Raw genomic sequence first — 23171 nt, forward strand, 5'->3', positions numbered from 1 at the left:
TTATTTCGCCAAGTAGTGGAGAGCTACAGAAAGTTTTTAATGAGGAAGATATGAGATTAATCTATTTATAAGAACATTCTGGAATGCATATGTAGGATGAATGTGAATGGGAAAGACATACCCAATCAATAGGTTCTCGAAATAATTAAGGTATGAGGCAATTTGAACTTGGAAGGTAAGGAAAGAGTAGATACGAGCAAAAATAGACCCGTGCTTAGAATGTCTGCTGTGGAACATCAAGGCCTCCCTACTAATTGGGCTGCTTTCTGGCATCCCGGTTATTTCTCTTGGCCACGCTTTATTACTTTGACAGTTCAAATGACCTTTTTTTTTGTTTGTTTAAAAAAGATTTTATTGGGGAATTGGGAGAGGGAACAGCGTTGGGGAATCGGGGAAGGGGAACAGACAAGTTGCTGTCCTTTAGTTCTTCAGCCTAGTTGTGGAGGACGTCGCTTCACTGGCCCAAGTTGGTATTGTGATCATTGCACTCTTCCCGGCTGAGGCAAATTGGTCATCAGCCATTGGACGGCCGCTCACGGAAGTTCATGGCCACTCACGCTGGCTGCAGGCCACTCACGGTAGCTTACGGCAGCCCACTGCAGCCCCACTGCAGCCTATGCCATCGCTGGTGACTCACGGCAGCCCAGCTCCAGGTTGAGCTATTGTTTACCATCTTAGCTGTAGAGGGCACAGCGTCACTGGCCCATGTGGGATCCGAACCGGCGGCCCTGCTGCCCAGAGCTCACACTCCCAAGCCAACTCTTAACCAACGAGCCACTCGGCCAGCCCTCAAATGACCTTTCAATAAGATATTTCTTACATCTTTATCAGATTTACCAAATATTGTGTCTTTCTTGTTTTAAAGACATTTTATTTTTCTTTCTTTAAACCACCCAATTAATTTTCAAAGAGAAGTGCTTTCAAAGCTTCATTTACATTGGTACATTAGAGAGCCTTGACCAAATCCTGTAATTATATGTAATTAGCTATTTGCAGAAATCTCAATTTAGTCTCATTTAATTTAATCAGTCTCCTAAGTTTTGCTAATTCTCACATAACACTGTATCAGACTTTCTCTAGTATTAACATTGTTCTGAAATTTGGATGGATTGCTTGATTACTTTTATTATAAAGAGAATAGAAGAATTTTTCTTTTTAATTTATTTTTCATACAATTAATTAACAATTCATGGAATTGTTAAGTTAGAATTGTTGGGTTTAAGGGTGGCCAAAGAGAATGTTAAGAACATCTAACACCCACCCTGTCAACCATATTCCCCATAAGTTTCATGTCTGTTTCTGTTTCTGGAAATGGCCTTAATCACTGTCCCTTTGCTCCTTCTGTTCCCACTAAACCCTTTTCCAATGTCTTGCCAATTTATGACCATTTGGAATTGAAGCCATAGTCCACTTGCACTTGTTTGATGCTCTGAATTTCCCCCCCCCCCATTCTCTGCTTATTCCTTCTGTGTCAAATAACCACCTGTTACCCAGAAGAGCTCTCTGGACCCCATGCCAGGTGATTGCTCATTCAGAGGGCACTCTGGATGGACTTCCAGGTTCCTCCTTGAGGGGAAAAATCCAGCATATCTTTTTTCCTGTGAGAAAGAGCTGTGTTCCAGAATTGCTTTTCCTAAGAATTATCTGCAATCTCTTACCCACTCATGCATTTGTGGCACATCTTTGGTTGATTGGCAAGCACCATACCCACTATCTTATATTGGTTGTCAGAGGACCTGCCACCTCTTCAGTAAGAACAGTGGCAATAGTATTTGGGCAGGTTTCAGGCACAGCTGATGTGTTAGTGGGTTGTTGATCTTCTAAATATTTAGTATTTTTATAGCTGAAAAATTGTTTTCACTCCTATTCTCCAACCTGACATGGGTTTCTGGTCCTTCTCTAAACTCAAACTACTTGTCCCCAAGATAGAATAATGTCTCAGCTTCACCATAGATTCTCTGCTCTGCTGTTGATCAGGAAATCTCCTTAATTGAGGAGAATCAGTGTGATGTGATCAGAACCTCACACTTCCGTTTTTATAATATTTAAGGGATATCTTTGGGTAAAAAGAAAAAAGTACTACCTATCTCTTGCCATCAGATTTTTTCTTGGATATGAACACTTTTTCTGGGACAATTATCATAAACCAAAACTCAACCTCACCTAAGTTATGGATGTTATGATGGCCATGATTTATATGCACAGAGGATCCAACTGTCGATTTTAGTCTCTAGATCCTTCATTTCCTAAAACCAAAGGTCAGAAATAAGTATATAGCCCATCTTCTGAAGAATTTAAGCATGCAGTCCTTTATGACCTGATAACTATTTTTATTACTATCATCTTTCATGAGCAAAATTAGCATGCATGATATCCTCAAGGGCAAAGTATCGAGAAGTTTGTGGCAAAGCTTAATGCAATTTCTATCACAACCCTATTAAAGCATGTCTGCTTCTTTAGCCTAAGGGAAGATGAATCATTTCACAAAGATCAAAGTTTATTTTTCTAAATGGCTGTTTTTTTCAAATCATTAAAGACAATCCCTGGTCGCTTCCTGATCCCCAAATGTGCCTTCTTTTCCTGACGTTTCCCTTGAGTACTCTATTAAGTGGCTGCCTAAATTATGTATTCACTCAACAAATAACTTACTGAGAGCCTATGACGTGCCAGGTAATGTGCTAGCTGACTAGATACTATCCCTGTTGTCAGGAGACAGATGTAAAAAAAGTAAATAGGCAAAGAAAATCCCTTGAATTTTGATAAGTAATATAAAGGAAACAAAGGATTGGGAAAGAGAAAATGGGGAGCAGGGGTGGGCAGGAAGGGAGCTAGTTTGGAAATAGACTAGTTTAGAGATGAAACCCAAAGGGTTAGCCATTTGAAAGGTGGGAGAACATTCCAGATCTGGGAGGTAGCATGTGTAACACCCCCAACTCAGAAAAAAGACTTAGATATGTGAGGAAGAGAAAACAGATTTGAATGGCTAGAGGAAAGTAATGAGAGTCATGGGAGAGACAGGCGGTAGCCAGACGCTGAGAAAAAGGGGACAAAGTCTACACAGATTAGTGGGGTCTGGTCATCCAGAAAGCAGACTGGGCTGTATTATGATGGTTATCAAACAAGTCACCCAGAATTTTTTGTTTTTAACCCGGGCCCAAATCAGCTCTTGGTGGTCTTACAGAGACCAGGCTATGGGCCTTTGGGGAACGAAAAGACATTTGGATTTTCATTCTCAGTGCTCTGAGAAAATGTCAGATAGGTTCATGTAGGGGAAGGAGTGAGACAATTTGATCAATGTTTTAAGATTCTTTCTGTTTTGTGGAGAATAGACCGAAGGAGGACAGGCATCGAGGTAAGGAAGAATAAAAGTAGTCTTCATTTCCCTATGTTTTGATATTTCACTTCTTTAAGAGAACTTGATTCTCCAATTTTGTGTTGTAGATAACAAGAAGAAAGAAAAACTGAGAAAATGCCCTCTTAGCTTTCTCCCTGCCTGAATCTCTTTCTTCCTGCTTTCCTTCTTTCTTCTCTTATTGGGTAGTAGCTATGGATTCACAGCATTTCTTGTCAACTTACTTTGAACACTCAACAGAATACTAAGCTAAGATAAATATTTAGGAAACTTTGTTCTTAAATTGCAATTAGACTGTAAACAATCCAGATACTAAGAGAATGAGATGTTGTTTGCACTTCGAGTAGGTTAAAATGGTTTTTGGGGGGTTTTTTTGTTTTTTTTTTTAAAGCATGCGGTAGAAATGAGCTATCAAGCCATGAAAGAGCATGGAAGAAACTGAAATGCATATCACTACATGAAAGAAGCCAATCTAAAAAGGCTACATACTATATGATACCAATTATATGACATCCTGGAAAAGGAAAAACTATGGAGACAGTAAAAAGATCAGTAGTTGCCAGGGATTAGGGGTGAGGAAGGCATAAATAGGTGAAGCACAGGATTTTTTAGGACTGTGAAAATACTCTATGATAGTATAATGATAAATACATGTCATTAAACATTGTTGCAACCCATAGAATATAAGTATATGTGTATAACACCAAGAGTGAACCCTAATGTAAACTATGGACTTTGGGTGATTATGATGTATCAGCGTAGGTTCATCAATTGTAACAAATGTACCACTCTGCTGGGGTATGTTGTTAGTGGAAGAGGGCAAAGATTGTATAGGAAATCTCTGTGCCTTCCTCTCATTTTGATGTGAACCTAATAAGGAAAAAAACACACACAAAAACCCTTAAATAAAAGCATGATGTGAGAAAGGTAATGAGGGCTTCAAGGTTCTAAAATCCTTCCTGATGAACACTTTCAGAATTCTTTTTATCTGAGGTGGTTTTTGTTTGTTTGTTTTTTTTTTAAGTTTTTTTTGGATAGTTGGGAGAGGGGAACAGCGTTGGGGAATCAGGGAACGGGAACAGACAAGTTGTCCTTTTGTTCTTCAGTCTAGTTGAGGATGTCGCTTCACTGGCCCATGTTGGTATTATCATTGCGCTCCTCCTGGGTGAGGCAGTCGCTCGCCAACCACTGGACAGTCGCTTATGGCGGCTCTTGGCAGCTCACACTGGCAGCTGGCCTCTCATAGTAGCTCATGGTAGCTTATGACACCCACTGCAGCCCTGCTGCAGCCTATGCTGTCGCCAGCGAATCATGGCAGCCCAGCTCCAGGTTGAGCTGTTGTTCACAATCTTAGCTGTAGAGGGTGCAGCGTCACTGGCCTACGTGGGAACCGAACCAGTTATCTTGCTTCTCAGAGCTCATACTCTCAAGCCAACTTTTAACCAACTGAGCCACTTGGCTGGCCCCTGATGTCGATATTTTAAAATGAAAACATTAGTGAGATCATTTGAAGCTCTTGATGATCTTTCAGATGGATTTATTTTTGCTTTTAGAAGGTAGTTTCAATGATTTGGAGCTGAGTGTCAATTCTTAGGAGAGCAAGTCTAATTCTTGTTCACCCTGATACCTAGGGGATAGCCCTTTGGGTCCCAGTTGAAAGCCTAGGGTTTGTCATAGCCTCTCCACCTTGGCAGTCTCTGAACCACAAAATTTCCCCCAAGTCTTATAAATTTGCTGAAAAAAATCTGCTCAGCTTATCAGACTCTCAGCTGATGTTTTAGGAATCAGAAGGGAAAATCAGTGTGAAATGCTAGGTTCACCTCTTTAGGCCCCCTGCCTCTCTGGGAACTTGGCTTCTGAAATCCTGCCTTAGTGTATGTCTAGGATCTTCAATAAGTTTTTTTAACAATATTTTTGTCCAGCTTGTCTAGTTGTTATTAGAAGGAACATTAGTCTGAAACAAAATACCATCCCTAGAAGTGGAACCTGTTGCTATCTCTAAGAGTCATGAGTCATGGTTATCACCTTCTTTCATTCTCAAGTGTTCTAGTTTGGATGAAAAGTTATATGATCACCTAACAATAAACCATATTGCTTACTGGTGCTAGGGACTTGAAACATTGTGTTCTGATAGGACCTATGGTAGTGGAGGGATGACTGTGATTAATACATGGCATGTTGGCTTCTCCCACTTCTCTCAGTCTTCCATATATTTCAAAAGAATTCATTAGTAGCAAACTACCTCCTCACATTCAACAAGTGGCTCTAAGGTCATTTCAGAAATACTTTCATCTTCAGGATATTCTGATATTAAGGCTCAGGAAGGTATACCTTTGGTTTTTCTTTGTATCTGTGTTCACAATCTCAGTTTTCTATCCCTTAAGTACATAAATCCCTCAGCCTCTTCTCTCTGTCTTTGCTTTAGAATCTCCCTAGAGTTGTTTCTAGTTAAAGGCATTAAAGGCCCATAAGCAACAAATGTGACTATGGATTGACTAAGCCAAAACTCACATGAGTTTACCATTGAATAAAGGAAAACCAGCAGTTGTGTGTGTGTTCCCAAATCCATCCTGTGAATTTGGGCACATGGGGTGTTAATTGGAGTGAAAGATTAGACGGGGAGGTTTGTCTTAAAGTCTCTGATGCACTGGAGAAGATCCAGGACTCATGAGGAGGCATTGTATTAAGGTGAATGCAAATAGGTGAAGACATTGTATTAAAGTGAATGCATATAGTCTAACTGCCTCTTCCTTTAGGTTTGACATTTTGGTTGTCACTTTGGCCTTCAGAGTGTGGATAAGGCAGGGATAATGTTTTTGTTCTAATTTACTAACTTATAAGTAGTTGTATGAGGGAATTAGACCTTTTTCTTTCTATTCCTCAGCTTTGTTCCAGTATTTTTATTGCCATCTCTTTCCAGAGAGAAGCAATCCCGTGGTACCTGGAACCGTTCATTTACCCTACTACATTTCTCCACAGGCCCTTGTGACAAGAGGGATCAAGGTAATGCTCATGACTGCTGCTCATGGACAAGAACTGATAAGAGACCAATTAAGTAAGAGTACGATTTCGGTTTTGCTCCATTTTCTCTACTGGTTAAGTCTGAAGCAGAACAGAGTCTCTCTGGTGCTTCATCCTTTCCATTTCCCATTGATGGGACCCCACTGTCTTTGGTTAAAAGTGATGGGGGCTTCCAGTGAAATCTGGGTTAAGGAGCCAGACCCTACCTTGCTGCCCCACCAGCCATTACCCCCAAGCATCAACAGTGTTGAACACATACTCCATCCTTCTCGACCACTGGTGGCTAAAGTGGGGCCTGGTCCAGACCAGAGTAAAGGCTTTCTCTGTTATTGCCAAATGACTATAACTGAGCAACAGAAAGTGGATGCAGCAGTGTCAGATAAATTGTCATGGACCCAGCCTTAGGATCTCCTATGTTAAATAAGTCTAGGAAATAAAAGAAGTAGAGAAGCAAGGAATAGAATTGCAAGAAAGAAATATGAGTTAATACACGGACCAAAGAAAAAAAGTAATGTGCAGACAAAGAGCCAGATAACAATGCTCTTTGGAATTCCTTAACCCAAACAGTTTTGTCAGGTGCTTTCTCCTCTGCTGGTCTCTCCTCCAGGCTTTTTGGAAGTTCTTTATCTTGTAGTGGGAGAGGCACAGTAGTACTCTGAATTAGAAGTCAGGAGACCTATAGTCAAGTTTTAGGTCTTAGGCTGTTTGGGGCTAAGTTTTTTTTGTTTTGTTTACTCATCAGTATAATATGGTTTATTTTAACTGCCCTTTTTATTCCCTGGGTCATTCATTAGAAATGCTAAATGAAGGCATGTATTTGAAAGTGTGGATGCAAATGTAGGATTGTGTCTTTATTATTAACTGTAAGCCATAAAGTGTTAACGTGAAATATCTGTGAGGTGTGTGTGCGGGAGCTGTTGAGGCCCAGCTCTGCATCTTGGGTCTGGAGTAAGTTTTCTCCCCTGTCTGACAGTGCTTGTAGCAGGACCTTATGCAGAGTTCCTCCTTCCCCTCCACAGTGATCGCCACTGTCCACATGAAGAATTATAAAGAAAGAAACTTATGAAAAGCTCTCTTCAATTCAGGTAAGGACATTTCAGAGATGGGAGACATTATGATTCTTGTCCTTCCTAAGTCCTCACAGCTCATTTGTTAGGGATTAGTTCAGTTAAAACTGAGATCTGTTATGCCTTTGAAACGCCTGCTCTAGGTGACTTTAGGTGCAACTAAATCAAATTTACATGCCCACAAATCTTGGCCTATAGCCCCTCTGTAGGATACAGGATGGGAAACAACATGCCAGCAGGGCAACATCAGTAGGAATTCTCACAGCAGTCCAGGGACTAGCTCTACAATAGTGACATCTCAGGTGCCAGGGAATGGAAGCACACACATGAGTGGCAGCCGTCCTGGCAGAGGAGCCTCAAGCTCGGTATAGGAACCAACCAATATTCTTTGTCATGGCTCCATAGGCATAGCTCTTGGGTTGACTAAGGGGAACTCTTGGTTTCAAGGTACACTGCACTCAGAAAGCTATGGCTCACAGTAGGAATTTATACATTACTCATAGTCCTCCAGTCCAGATGCCATTTGCTAATCAGAGGTAATTTTTACTATAGCAATCTGCCTAATAACGTGGGTAACATTCTACCTTTATCAGGTTTTCAGGTAGACCTAAAGTCAATTTGCATGGGCAAAGTTTTTGTTAGCCCTTTACTCACAGCCCCATTCACTGTTAACTACTTATGGTCCAATGAAAAAGAAAAGAAATGTCAATAGCACAAGATAGGAAGTGCTAATTACAATAAAAACATTAATGGGTCCCTGGAGATTAGAGTGTGGCATAGATTTCTATCACAGAGGAGATGAGTGGTTCCATGTTTCATTTTGCACAGGAGTGAGCTATGTGATATTAGGAGCAAAAGAAGCATCTGTTAATTGCATTCAACATAGGCAATACCTGGAATTCTATAAAAAGTTAAATCCCTGATCCTGTCCTCTTGCATTTTGAGACAGCACTAAGATTTAGAGAAGAATAGAAAGTGCTGTGTATCCAACCATGACAACTGGACTAGCATTGGGAAATGGTGCAAGGAGTGCATAGATGTGCAGGAATTGGAGTGTGTGCATCCCAAGAGAATATGAGGAGAGACTGTAATTCCTGGGGCAAAGTAACACTTAAATAGATGCTAACATCATGATGATGGTGATGGTGATGATGATGATGATGATGAAGGAGGAATGGGGGAGCAATAAAGCCAGTGGAATCAGGAGTTAAAAGTGTTCTGCTGTCTGTAAGTAGCAAAGTCTTGAAAAGGAGCTTATTTATTCATTCAGTCAGTCAATAAATGCTTTTAGCACCTACTATATTGCCAGTTAGGTAGTTTTCAAGGCAATGTGGATAAAGCAGTGAATAAAACCTACAAAATCACCACTTGGGAACATATATTTTGGTGATGAGAAAGCTAAACAAATAAAAGCAAATATAGAGTATGAGATAGTAACAAAAGCTAAGGAAACATTATATGATGATATTTAGACACACAGCTTTTAGTTTATTTAACCCTCCCATTTTTCATGTTTATTTTTTAAATTACCATAGAAGAAATAATCTTATTCTCATTTTGCAGATGAGGAAACCATGACTCAGAAAAGTTAAATTGGGCCAGCCGAGTGGCTCAATGGTTAAGAACTGGCTTGGGACGCCAGAGGGCCCCGGTTCGGATCCCACATATGAGGGCCAGTGACTGCCCTCCACAGCTAAGATGCTGAACAACAGCTCAACCTGGAGCTGAGCTGCCGTGAGTCGCTGGCGGCGTAGGCGTCGGCGTAGGCGTCGGCGTAGGCTGCAGTCCCTGTGGCAGTGGGTTGCCATGGGCTACTGTGTGTAGCCAGCAGCCAGCGTGAGCGGCCAACAGCCAGCGTGAGCGGCCGTCCAGAAGTCGGTGACTGATCTGCCTCGCCCGGGAAGAGCGCAATGACGGTGCCAACTTGGGCCAGTGAAGCAACGTCCTCCACAACTAGACTGAAGAACAAAAAACGACAGCAACTTGTCTGTTCCCCTTCCCCCACTTCCCCAGCACTGTTCCCATCCCAATTCCCCAATAAAAATCTTTAAAAAAAAAAAAAAAAAGAAAGGTTAAATTACTGATTTGATATCACATGTGGACAATCAGATTATGCAACAGAACAATCCAGGCTTAAACTCAAACCTTCTGCATACAAATTCCATGCTCTTTCACTGTTTTTTTTTTTTTTTTTACTATCCACCATCTAAACACCTTCTCTGGTAAGAGAAGGTTTTGATATGATATGGGAGTATTATCTAGTGAAAGAAGGGTTTGATACAATATCAGTATCAACGTTGAAGTCAACATAGAATAACTAAAGTCTCTGCATTAAAATTACAAACAAAACAACAGCAACAGTGGAAATAACAAAATTCACAAAGGAACTTAATAGCAGTTTCTATGAAAGAGATTTAGGAAATTAGCTGATGGTAGTCTTCACCTAAATCAAATTTGTGACACCTACTGTCAACAGCTTCAAAAACTTGGGTTTTATTAATAGAAGTGACAGTAATTAACACAAGATAGGAAGTGCTAATTATAATAAATATTTACAACATTTCTCCATATTGGTCGGAACACATTTGAAGTATTTATTTTTTGTTTTTCTGCTCAGGCCATGTCTTAGGAGGTATTTTAACAAAATGGAATACTTCTAGGAAATATGATTTAAGAATTTTCTAAAGATAAACTAAAGGAACTGGTAGTTTAGTCTAGAGTTGACCAAGATGGAAACATAGGAGCCTCCTGAGCTCCCCTACTCCCACAGATTCACCCTAGACCTGTTGCCACCTGCCGGGTTTCTGTAAGGCTCAGCTATTGAAAGAGCCTTCGTAGGTGCTCAGGTCGTGCTGGTGACCCTGTACTGAGAGTGCCTTTAGCAATGCAGCCCTAACTGTGCAGGACAGGGCAGGGTCACAAGGAGTCATGAGGTATGGCTGGTGGCTTTTCCAAGGTTAATACAGATTTAGTTCTTGTGCCAGTGCCTGGCCTGTGGCCACTTTGCAAAACACCTTGAGAATACAGCAGTCAGCCGCTGCTTGCCTCAGGCTCACGTTGCCCAAGAAAGGCTGTGGCACAGGTTTTGGGTCACTGCCCAGCACCAAAAGTTTCCCGGGCTGCTGTGGGCTGCTCAGACCAGTTTTGCATCATAATTATGACTTTGATCCTTTAATTCTTGGGTAGTATTTGTTCCAGGTTTGTAAGCTCTTATGACAGGCATAAATGCCTCTGTGCTCAGGGTTCTTAAAGCAAAATGGATGCATTTTCATTTTAAGACCAAAATAAAAGAGCTCACTCTCAAAATCTGAACCACTACAAAATGGTTCTCTCTCCTTTCACTTTCAAATTTAAAATTATGTTTCCTGATGCCCTACATAGATTTATTTTTTTGAAATGTAATACTAGAGATTTTAATCCAAACGGGAGCATAAGCAAAGGGACAAATCTCTTGTGTTTGTAAGGTTTTAGGTTTTTCAACACTTGATATCACTCCCTTTAGGATCCTTTGTAAATAAAATTTCTCCTCAGCATAATAAAAAATAATAATAAAACTCTGGCATAAATTTCACAGCCATTAGCATGTCTGTAAGGTGTTCAGCTCCTAGCCCTTTCCTGGGATTCTCTCCTATCTTGGGCAACAATAGGAAACATCAATTACATGTCTAAGTTAATAATTTATTTTGGAATTGTAACAACCCCACACATTTCTCTCTCCTAATATTTTGATTTTCACACTTTTATACAGCATCATTATTATAATGTCTTTTATACATGCATTAAGTTTTGAAATAAAAATTCTATTTGTAGGGCTGGCCGAGTGGCGCGATGGTTGGGAGCTGGCTTGGGACGCCAGAGGGCCCCGGTTCGGATCCCACATATGAGGGCCAGTGACACTGCCCTCCACAGCTGGGATGCTGAACGGCAGCTCAACCTGGAGCTGGGTTGCCTTGAGTCGCCAGCGACGGCGTAGGCTGCGGCCCCTGTGGCAGTGGGTTGCCATGGGCTGCCGTGTGTGGCCAGCGGCCGGTGTGAGCAGCCGGCGGCCGAGGTGAGTGGCCGTCCAGAGGCCGGCGACTGATCTGCCTCGTTGGGGGGGGGGGAGCGCAGTGATGGTGCCAACTTGGGCCGGTGAAGCAATGTCCTCCACAACTGGACTGAGGAACAAAAACGACAGCAACTTGTCTGTTCCCCTTCTTCCAATTCCCCTGCGCTGTTCCCATCCCCCCAATTCCCCAATAAAAAATCTTTAAAAAAAAATTCTATTTGTACATCTTTTTATTTTGAAAAGTTATTAAAATGCAGAAAAATATGGCAGTTTCTGACTCTGGTTCCTGACAAGATGCTGTACTAGCAGGTCCTCAGCCCAACCCCAGAGATGCACAGAGGTATAACCAGCAGTGTTCAAGCCCAATGATGACCAAGTTAGCTGACCTGGTCTGGAAGGACACAGTGGCCCAGGGGCAGAAAGGCAGGGAACAGGATCTGATGATGGGGTAGGGAGGGGGTGGAGTGCTTGCATATGCTTTGTTTTCTTTCCCCAACTGCTCCAGGCGGCTTATTGGCACCTCTCTGAAGCTTTGGAGTTAAGAAAATAATGGGACCCTTTTTGTCTAGTATTTATTTCAGAAGGATTTCAGATGAAGTATTTTACAATAGCAGTTTAGTGTAGTGGTTACTTAATGTCCCAGGGTTACATGGAATCAAAAGCTGCTTTTCAGGTGAAGATTGTTGACCTGCCATGTGCCCTGCATTTGTCAGACAGCCTTCTCTTGTTCTGGGACTCACTCAAAGCTGATGGCCTTATGAGCTCTGTTAGTAATTAGCACACTTCCAACATAGGACCATTTAATGAGGGCCAGTTGTATTAGTGAATGTAATAAATGTTATTTCTATGTATTTTAATAAGCACCAGAGTGAATCTTGCTTTCTTACTGGACAACATGAATTTTAGAATTACTTTGACAAGTACCATGAGTTCTTGGGATTTGGTTTAGAATTATGTTAAAGTGTATTTAATTAAACTTTTTTTAGAATGTCAAGTCTTCCTTTTCATAAATACAGTATATCTTTCCATTTCTTAAAGTCTCCTTTATGTGTTTCAACTGAAGTTCATACTTGCCTCCATAATGGCCTTGCAGATTTTTATTAGGCTTATTCCCAGAAAGTTTATATATTGTTATTCTTGTGAAAGTGTCTTTTTCTTATGACATGTTATAATCGCTGCTGGGGCTGGAGGACACTGGCTGCCTCAGGCAACTATTGCACATGTGTGAGCCCCACAGCTTTGGGGCACTGGACACCAGGAACCAGGCAGTCTCCTGAGAGGTAGGGTCTCAGACGCTGACTGTGAGGAGCAAGGCGTTTGCCTTACTAAAAGCCCTCACCTCCACATATAAGTATTTCCATCCTGAAGGTTGGTCTGAGCTAACCTGGACTGCTTGGTCAAAGTGAGGCCTGTTGGCTGAGCCATGATTCCCTTTAATGAGAGACACCTGGAGGTTTTGATGGGTAGGTGAGCTCAGGACCCCATCAAATAGCAACAGAAATAGGGCTGACTGGGCTGTTGCCACTTTAAATCTGTCGCTTATAAAAATATTTGATTTTCAAGAAGGGTTGAGGGCTCATTTCATGCTGGGGCTATGCAGGGTATTGAGAACCACCTGATAAGCTTCCCTTGCCTGGTGGAACCTGGCTTCTTGGGGCGCCTATTGAGCATGTGTGGGCCATGCAGCTCTGTGGCACCAGTGCACGATGAACCAGGCTGGTGACCAGAGAGGCAAGATTTCAGGGACTGGCTCATCAGTGAGCGGGACAAACCCTACATAATGTAAACTGTTAGTGGATGTTAGGAGGTTATGTTGTAATGATAATGGTATTCACTTAGAAAAAGTCTTACATTGTATTATGTACCACCTAAGTATAGCTCATCAAGAGATAATGGGCATTGAATGATGACAAAACCCAAGACCTTCCTCCCAAGTGACCATCATGGGAAATCTCTGGGCCGTAGCCTGAAGAGACATTCTACAACCAAGTAAAACTAAACTGCTGGCCATTTAGCCACTAGCTGTTAAAAAAAACCCCTAGAACTTGATTGGCCTCTGAAAATTATAGACAATGCATCTCACACCAGGGAATTTTCCTAAAGCAACTCTACCGAGTCCCCAGACAGATGGCCAAATTTCAATGGAACCCCCTATAGCCAGAAGCCTTGGAAGTAGTCCAGGAGACAGTGAATCATTCCCTGTCCCAGAATCTCATCTTCTCTGACGGCATAGAATTACCAGTATTTGTGGCCATAGAGCCTACTGGAAACTATGTCAATATGGCTCTATTAGTATTGCCAGTCTCTCTGCTTTCAGGCTTGGTAACTTCTTACTTTTGCTGAGAAGCTATGAAAGACAGGTTGCTTCACAGAGAGAATGAATAGTCATGACTATCTGATCCAGCATTCTCATCTTGAAAAAGGTCCTCTTGTAACTAAATTTCCGTGTGGTGGGAAAAACTCCCAGAAGTTCCATGGTGATATGAAAATGGTACCTCTTATTATGGGCTACAGCTGGCCCCAAAGACCAGAGTTGTTTCATACACGGGGGGCTATCTCGCCACCCGCAACGTGACTTTGTCTAATATATTACAAGATTGGGGTCTTGTCTATAAGACTTAACACCTAAAAAGACAGCCTGGTTCAAAGGTAAAGAGCTTGCCCCAAGGTGGAAATAGCCAATAGAATGCTGCAGCCAACTATCTTAGTGATAATTAATTGCCAGTCACCCACAGCATTGAACGCTTTCACAGTAGGCTGAATTGCAAATGGTGTTCCTGGCTAGAGAGCATACTATTTCCAGGCAGACTGGAATACCTTTACACAGACCAATGGACCAACACTAATGACTAACTAATCTAGGGCTGGATTACTAAAGACCTCTCTATAGAAACAGATTACAGTTTACTAGGTACTCAGTCTTTATGTTACACGTGCACACATATACATATGCATGAAGCAATCCCATCTAAAGGAAGTTATCTGGACTGACAAAGCCAATCAAACATGTACAACCATCATCTCATTAATGAAACCACTAAAAAGGACTAGGATGCCTAAAAGCCAGTTCTTCTAACATGTATTGGAAGATACCATTCTCTCCAATGATGACCAGCATGAAATCAGTTCAGCTGGTTATCTTCAATTATTTACATGTTGCACATGCCCATACGACTTTATCCTTGGTTGAGCTCCAAGATACCTTGAACTCAGGGGATAGGGAACTAGGAGAATTTGAGGAGGAACAGACATTCCTCTCCATTTTTTATGGTACAGTACCTACCTCTCCTTTTTCTTTTTTCTCTTATGCTTGCTCAACCTCAGCAGACAGATGGATATAGATCACACTGTACTTTCTTTGACGCCAGTGGGTGGTGTGACTGTTCAATTGGTCAGAGCCAAAACTCTCTTTTCCAATTACAGGAAGGAATGAGTAGCCCCAAACAGCCTCCATTACTGTTCTAGGCAATGATTCATTATTTGAACTCCTTGTGATGCTGGATGTGTCACTTTCATCTGTCCCAGACCATGGGACATCATTGATATCTCACTCCCAGACAGAGTTGTGAAAACCACTATGCTGAGCTTCAATCAGAACTGGTGGACATGGTAATTATATTTAATGAGACGCCAAGGACCTGGGAATGGGCTGATGGGAGGTAAATCTGAATGGCCTTGGAGGTTTCTGTCCTTCTCACGTCTAGTTACTGTAGCTTAGCAGAAAGCTGGCTCAACAAGTCTGAATTAGTTCAACAGAAGGTTGATATCAGCTGAGGTTTTCCTTATTAAGAAGCTTATTTTTTCAAACAGGGAACCTACATTATTATATAACACAGGTGTTTCCTGCCCTCCCGACCTATAGATATGTAGGGCATTATAGGGTGGGGTCATGCTGCATCCCAACCACGTGGATTAAGCACTGTGAATAATAAGAGCTTGGGGGATTCTGTAAATTCTACTACTCGAATGCTTGCAAGTTTGTCCCCAGTAACACTTATTGTATAAGTGTATTGCATGGTACTGTTCCAGGGGCAGGTTGAAGAAGTTGGGGACTAACAGAGAACTCTATCTTTTTCTTCTGTATCACACAGAGGTCTTTGCATAGCAGGAAAGATTTCAGTCCACAAGCTTCCTACCCTTCTAACCATAGAAACACAAATCTGTCTGTGTACCTGAAACCATTTTGTAACCTGTTAAAAGCTTACCTGGAAGCTCTTCCCCATTCTCCTTTTTATTTTTAGCAACCTAAACTTATACAGAAAATGCAAATGCTGCTCATTAGTTATCTGTTTATTTATTGAAAATAAAATCTACCTTCTTGATCATTTTCACTGTTTGCTATAAGGGAGGAAGATTGCCAGATACGTTTATTTAGCTAACTTGAAACTAGAACCCTACGTGTGTTCCAATAATAATGTTGAAATTTACAAGTTTATACTTCATTATCTATAATTATGACATTCATAAAGCTCTGTAAAATCTTAAGTGTTTTTTTTCTTCCCACTCATTTGGCAGCTAAGCTTGATCCGATGTGAGTTAATTTGGAAATAAAGCCTGTCATGAACTGACATGCCACTTTTTAATTGTCTTTATTTATCTCTCTTAATCTGAATGTTTATATGTTTCACTGCTGAAATATTAATACATTCTTGACAACTGTGATAGATTTATTTTGTTAAAATATCCTTTTCTATTATTTCAGTTTGGTGCAGGTGGGGGAGTTGAGCAAGTGCACCTGGTACTTTGTGAATCCAGTTCCAGGCTCTCCCACTTATTTGGGGCAAGGGGTTTAGGCAAAGCCTTGGTTCTGCAGATATAAAATGGGGTCATATTTTAACTGGTTTCAGTTAGTTACTATGAGGTGGAACTGAGATAACAGCAATATTTTATCTGCTGTTTAGCACAATGCCTGAAGCACAGTAAACTCTCAATACCTAGAAGCTGTTATTGTTACAATGGTTTTGCTCATATTAGCCAGCAACTTATCACACACGAATGGGACTGTACTGTGCATACTGTTCTGTAACTTGCTTTTAAAGATTTTTATCGGGAAATTGGGGGAAAGGGAACAGACAAGTTGCTGTCGTTTTATTCTTCAGTCTAGTTGTGGAGGACGTTGCTTCACTGGCCCAAGTTGGCACCATCATTGCGCTCTTCCCGGGCGAGGCAGATCAGTCGCCGGCTTCTGGACGGCCGCTCACGCTGGCTGCCGGCCACACACGGTAGCCCATGGCAACCCACTGCCACAGGGGCTGCAGCCAATGCCATTGCCGGCAACTCACAGCAGCCCAGCTCCAGGTTGAGCTGTTGTTCAGCATCTTAGCTGTAGAGGGCAGTGTCATTGGCCCACATATGTGGGATCCAAACCAGGGCCCTCTGGCGTCCCAAGCCAGCTCTTAACCAATGCGCCACTCGGCAGGCCCACTGTAACTTGCTTTTTAAACTTATCACTATGTTGTAGACATGTTTCCATGTCATTAATTTGATCTTTGTGTTTTAATGGTTTTATAGTGTCATCTCTGCTGACCCCTATAATGCGTTTTCTCTACTACCACCCAGAAGTGCTTGCTGAAATGTGAATTTGAACATGTTCCAAGCCTTCATTGGCTCCTCTTCCCTTAGAAAGTCAAGTCTAAATTTCATTCATAGTCTAAGCATTCTGCTTCTGCAGCATCACCTGCTAAGTTCATCACCTTTTTTGTTGTTGTTGTTCTACTTTAGGAATTCCAAGTATCCTCTGTTTCTGGACAATTCCTTGTTATTTCTAATCATTGTATTTTTGTACTTTTTTTGTTATGGCCTAAACAGCTTTCCATATTTACACACCCTGGTGAATTTCTCACCCTCTAAGAGCCTGTTCAGGTGAATGAATCCTTTCCTGCCTGACTGAACCCCTCTCTCCTTATAATGCCTGTGCAGCGCTCTCTCTATCGTAGTGCTTAACATATTGCATTGTGGCTTGAACTTCTCTTTATGTGATGATGACCTTGAGGCCGAAAGGGTCTGAGAATGGGAAACTTATCACTAATCTTTGGATTTCCAGAGTCTAGCACACAGTATCACCAAGGAGACACACACGTACTTTTTGAACAAATAAAAAAATAGATTATTTCTATATCTTGCACAGCCTTCTCTAATTCAGAAAGTAAGGAGTTTGTTTTTAACTATTTCCTCTAGTTATAGGTAATCTTGTTGAGGATTCATGCCAGGTCTTCTGTTTGGTGCTTCCTTGTTGTCTTGCACAGTACCTGACACAGACTAGACAATGAAAAAGTGACAAATAGGACTAAATTTAACCACAAGGAGAAAGATCTCAGAGAAGTAAGTAAATTCTCTAAAGTCATGCATTTAACCAGTTGAGGAGTTAGAATTCTGGTCCTCGGATTCCTGGGAAGTAATTTTTCTTCTCTTTGCAGTATCCTTTCTTCAGTTCTTAGCTACCTGCTGACTATTTAATGTGCCTCCTCTGCATTACCTAGAGGTTTATTCAGTTCTTTGCTTATTCTCAGGTAGTATTTGAGTTTTAAGAGTCTCATGCTCTACCGACTGAACTAGCCGGGCGCCCGTATTTGAGTTTTAAAGGGAACTTTGCTTCTCTCTTTTTAGTCAACCCAAATTTCTCTCAAAGCAGGTGCTTGCTGGGGTTTATTTCCTGCAGTTGTTACCTCAGGAAGCTTTGGTAAATATCCATAGTTGCTCGATAATTAAATAAAGCAGCCGCAGACATCTATCAACACAACCCAAAATTTTATATTGGATCTATTCTCACCACAGAGCCTGACTTCCACATCGTCAGTACTGCTGTACAGGTGGGAGAAGAAAATATTAGGGGATTTAAGTCTCCTTTAGTTTTCCTTTTCCTCATTTTCTCTGGATATATTTAAACCAGTGGGGGAGGGGTGGGCACTGGAGTTAAGGGATGGCCAGAAGAGAATCTCCTCTATCGTCACCTTCTGCCTCTCCATGAGCCAGGAACCTTATGCCTGGCTCTCTTTACCACAATCCCCCACTCCTCCTTCTCATCTCCCCTCTTCCCTACCCCTCCTCCTCTCCTCCCTACCCCTCCTCCTGTATTGTGTTTGTGACAGCAGTGTCAAAGGCAGCATTATTTATTCTAGAAATATCTGGCCCAGGAAAGATTCATAGGTTAGGAAAATATAAACTTTGGTAGCCCCAGTTAAGAGTGGCAGATGGTGCCCCATGTCTCCGGCATGTGGTTCACAAGGACAGCCACGAGGTCCTTCGCGTCGCCCACCAGGACCATCAGTCTACTTCGTTCACTTTCTTCTTCTCTGTGGATCAAAGCAAATTCCACATGCAGCCTGTCCACAATTAATGTTACCCTTTTGGTTTCCCCTGTATCCGGTGAAACGATAATACAGCTTCTCTACTTCGCAATGTAGTCCCCAAAACACAGGACTGCGGGCTCCGCGTACAAATCGTCCACAGGAATATCAAAGAATCTCTGTATGCAGGTCCATAATGATGGTATGATCCCCCCAAGCCACCGATAGCATATTGGACACAAGTTTTGCATAAATTGGAGCACGACTCTTTTTTTTTTTTATCTTATTGGGTGTATGAAAAATACATAGTCACTGTATTTGCCTTGGATAACGATACAATCTTGTAGGTTGTTGTTAATTCCTCTGCAGCCACTTTGGATGATTTAGACACCTGCTCCTCTCACACTTTTCCTTAATGTCGACTCTGGTCTCCTGGTTGCTGAGCTCCTAACCGACGGGCATCAACGCGCCAGCACCGGTCCTGATGCCAGCTGCCACTGAAGGGAATGTTGGGCATAGTCAGGCACGCCGCTCAAGGGTATGTGGTGCAGGTGGTGGTGGCTGCTGCGGCACAGGGATTAAATATTATAAGCTCCAAATACTTTGGTTTTGTCTTGCTCAAAAAGTGCAGTTGAAATCAAGCTTACAACTCACAACAGAATTTGAGGTATCTGAGAGAAAATGATGATTGCTGACCCAAGTGCCCTTGAGAGTGCAAAGCACTGCGCTGGTATTTTCCTTTGTTACAAAGATAAAGGAGAAGGTTGGGGGAGTTTATGTGTCAGTTCCCATAAAGGGAGGGAGAGCAAAGAGCATTAGCCGTGTGGGAGGAAGGTACTACTTAAGTCAACTATGTACTACTTAAGTCAACTATGGACATTCTCTGTATCTTTTCACCATAAAACAGATTTTCAGGCTTATTTGTTTACTAAGGAGGGCAAGAAGCATTCCTGTGCCACATTGCATTTAATTTTAAAGACTATTATTTTTTGTTCTCTGTAGTCTAATCTTCAGTTTAAAAAATTTTAAATATAGTTGGTATACAATATTCTATTAGTTTCCGGTGTACAATATAGTGATTTGACATTTATATACCTTGTGATCACCACACAAAATCTGGCAATCATCTATCACTGTGCAAACTTATCACAATATTATTGACTATATTCCCTTTCATCTTTTCCACCCATCCCCCACCTTGTCCCCCCTTTGGTGACCATCAGTTTGATCTCTGTACATCTGTTTTTGTTTTGTTAGTTCATTTGTTTTTTTAGATTCCACATATACAAGTGAAAGAATATGGTATTTATCATTCTCTGACTTATTTCACTTAGCTTAATGCCTTCCAGGTCATTTATGTTGTTGCAAATGGCAAGATTTCATTCTTTTTTCATTGCTAAGTAATATTCCATTGCATATATGTACCATATCTTCTTTACCCATTCATCTATCAATGGTCACCTAGGTTGCTTCCATATCTTGGCTATTGTAAATAAAGCTGCAGTGAAAATAGGGGTGCATATATCTTTTCAAATTTATTTTCTTTAGATAAATATCTGAAGGTAGAATTTCTGGGTTTTATGGTAGATCTATTATTAGTTTTTTGAGGAACCTCCATAATGTTTTCCATAGCAGCTGCACCAATTTGCAGTCCCACCAACAGTGCACAAGGGTTCCCTTTTCTCCATATCCTTGCCAACACATGTTATTTATTGACTTTTTGATAATAGCCATTCTGGCTGGTGTGAAGTGGTATCTAATTGTGGTTTTGATTTGCATTTTTCCTGAGGATTAATGATGTTGAGCACCTTTTCATATGTCTGTTGGCCTTCTGTAAGTCTTCTTTGGAGAAATGTTTCATGTCCTCTGCTCATTTTTAATTGGATTATAATTTTTGTTATTGAGTTCTATGAATTCCTTATATATTTTGGATATGAACCATTTATTGGATATATAATTTGTTAATATCGTCTCCCATTCAGAAGGTTGTGTTTTCATTTTGTTGATTGTTTCCTTTGTTGTAGAAGCTTTTTAGTTTGATGAAATCCCAATTGTTTACTTTTGCCTTTGTTCTCTTGCTCGAGAGGACATATTTATAAAGATATTACTAAGATTGATGTCAAATAGTGTGCTATCTATGTTTCCTTATAGATGCTTTATGATTTCAGGTCTTATATTTAAGTCTTTAATTCATTTTGAGTTTATTTTTATATATTGTGTAAAAAAGTGGTTGATTTCATTTTTGTTTTTTGCATGTATCTGTCCAGTTTTCCCAACATCACTTGTTGAAGAGACCGTAATTTCTCCATTGTCTATTCTTACCTCCTTTGTTGTAGATTGACCATAAAAGCACAGGTTTATTTCTGGACTCTCTATTCTGTTCCGTTGATCTATGTGTCTGTTTTGTGTGTGTGTGTGTGCAAATACCATACTGTTTGATTATCATAGCTTTGCAGTATAGTTTGAAATCAGAGAGCATGATACCTCAAACTTTGTTCTTCATTCTCAAGATTGCTTTGGCTATTTGTGGTCTTTTGTGATTCCATATAAATTTTAGGATTATTTGCTCTACTTTTAAATAGAATGTCATTAGTATTTTGATATGGACTGCATTGAATCTGTAGATTGCTTTGGCTATCATGGTCATTTTAACAAAATCAATCCTTCCAATCCATAAGCATGGTATATTCTTCCATTAATTTGTGTCCACTTCAATTTCTTTCTTTAATGTCTTACAGTTTTCAGAATACAGGTCTTTTACCTTCTCGGTTAAGTTTATTCCTAGGTATTTTAATCTTTTTGATGCAACTGTGAATTGCTTTCCTCATTTCTCTTTCTGATTGCTTAGCGCAGAACATCAGAAAGCTTTGAGTTATTTTCTGGCATTTTTCAGTTATACATATCAAAACAACACCCCCCCTCCCCGCCCCTCCACACACACTAAAAAATGCTGGTCAACAGACTTTTATTGAAGAATGTCTTCTGTGTGCCAGGAGCACTGCATACTGGGGCCACAGATGACAGAAGACAAACCTCACCCTCATGACGCTAACTTCTGAGAGGTAGACAGACAAAAAGCACACAATTCCAATACATGATGACAAAAACAAAGACAGATGTGCACAGGTATTTGGGTACCACAAGAAGTTTTTCAGTTGTTAACATAGTGACATGAGTTATATCTAAAAATTTCTCCAATTGTCAGCTCTTCAAACTGCTTTCTATTTTAGTCTGACTAAAGTGAGGAAAGAAAAGTCCAATTGCTTTACTAATGAAGAAAACAGGAGAATGTTCAAGCCTTCTAATGTTCTAATAAAATTTTCCATATTCACCATAATTTATTTTATAGGTCTGCTAGTTTAGAAGCATTTTATTTTCCCTTTTACTAGTCATATAGTTATACTTTCATTTTAAATGCATTGTACCTTTTTTGTAAAGCACTTTCCTCTAGGTTATCTCACAGGTTTGTACCATGTGGTGCTTTGCATGTGGCTGTCAGTTCATAGATAGCTGCTGAGCTGAGTCCAGCTGAACGGAATTGAATTAATGAGCCTTTGTGTAATATGAGACATAACTTGACTATTAAAGGTCATTCAGATCCCAACTTTGCCACCAACCTGCTGGGTGACTTTACACAAGTCACTGAATCCTCTATGCCCTAGCTTCATTATTGCTAAAGTAGGGATTATAATGGTACTTGCTTTATGAGGCAGTGAGAGTTGAGATAATAAATGTTAACACTTAAAACAATGCCTGACACGTGAATGTTACTAACTATTAATAACAAAAAAAAACCCTGATGAAAATGAATCACTTTAGGACAAGGCTTTTACTATTCTTACAGACAATTCCCATCCAACTCATACCTTAATGGATCAGGTTATCTGCAAGGAGAGAAGCCTGTTTAATGGATACCCCATAGGGTAATTTTTCCTTCTCTCTTGTACCATTTAAAAACCTGGCTTTTTTCCATAATCAAACCTGCACTGGAGCAGAGAGCAATCTTCCACCTCAATCTGATCATTTATTAACTTCAATTCATAGGGGAAAACACATTTTAACCTTGGATTTTACCTAGAGCCATGTATGATTTTCTATTTCCTTAACTAATGAATGCATTTAGTAGATTCAATACCAAATTTTAGAAAAAGACATATTTGAGTGACACTGAACCAGAGATGGCAGCCGAGATGAGCTGCCTGCCACTGAAAACTTTATTTAGAGATTCCAGCACTTGAGTATCATCCTGCTAAGGGACAGAGCTGAAGCTGCCTGCTTCATCTCCCTTTGCTGGGAGCCTCCACATGTGATATGCAGCATATCCATTTTATTTCTATTAGAATCTGTTGGAAGTGATGATTAATTTATTTGACATTTGAATGTTTATAAGGAGTAAA

The 23171-nt window shown here is 40.7% G+C and overlaps 1 pseudogene; it reads right to left on the reverse strand.

Annotated features, from left to right (window-relative positions):
• Positions 1-18544: 18544 nt before the first annotated feature.
• On the reverse strand, positions 18545-19291 carry LOC109377845 (ribose-phosphate pyrophosphokinase 2 pseudogene; annotated as a pseudogene).
• Positions 19292-23171: the final 3880 nt, after the last annotated feature.

Source organism: Hipposideros armiger, unplaced genomic scaffold (genome assembly GCF_001890085.2).
Source record: "Hipposideros armiger isolate ML-2016 unplaced genomic scaffold, ASM189008v1 scaffold_1584, whole genome shotgun sequence".
Classification (NCBI taxonomy): domain Eukaryota; kingdom Metazoa; phylum Chordata; class Mammalia; order Chiroptera; family Hipposideridae; genus Hipposideros; species Hipposideros armiger.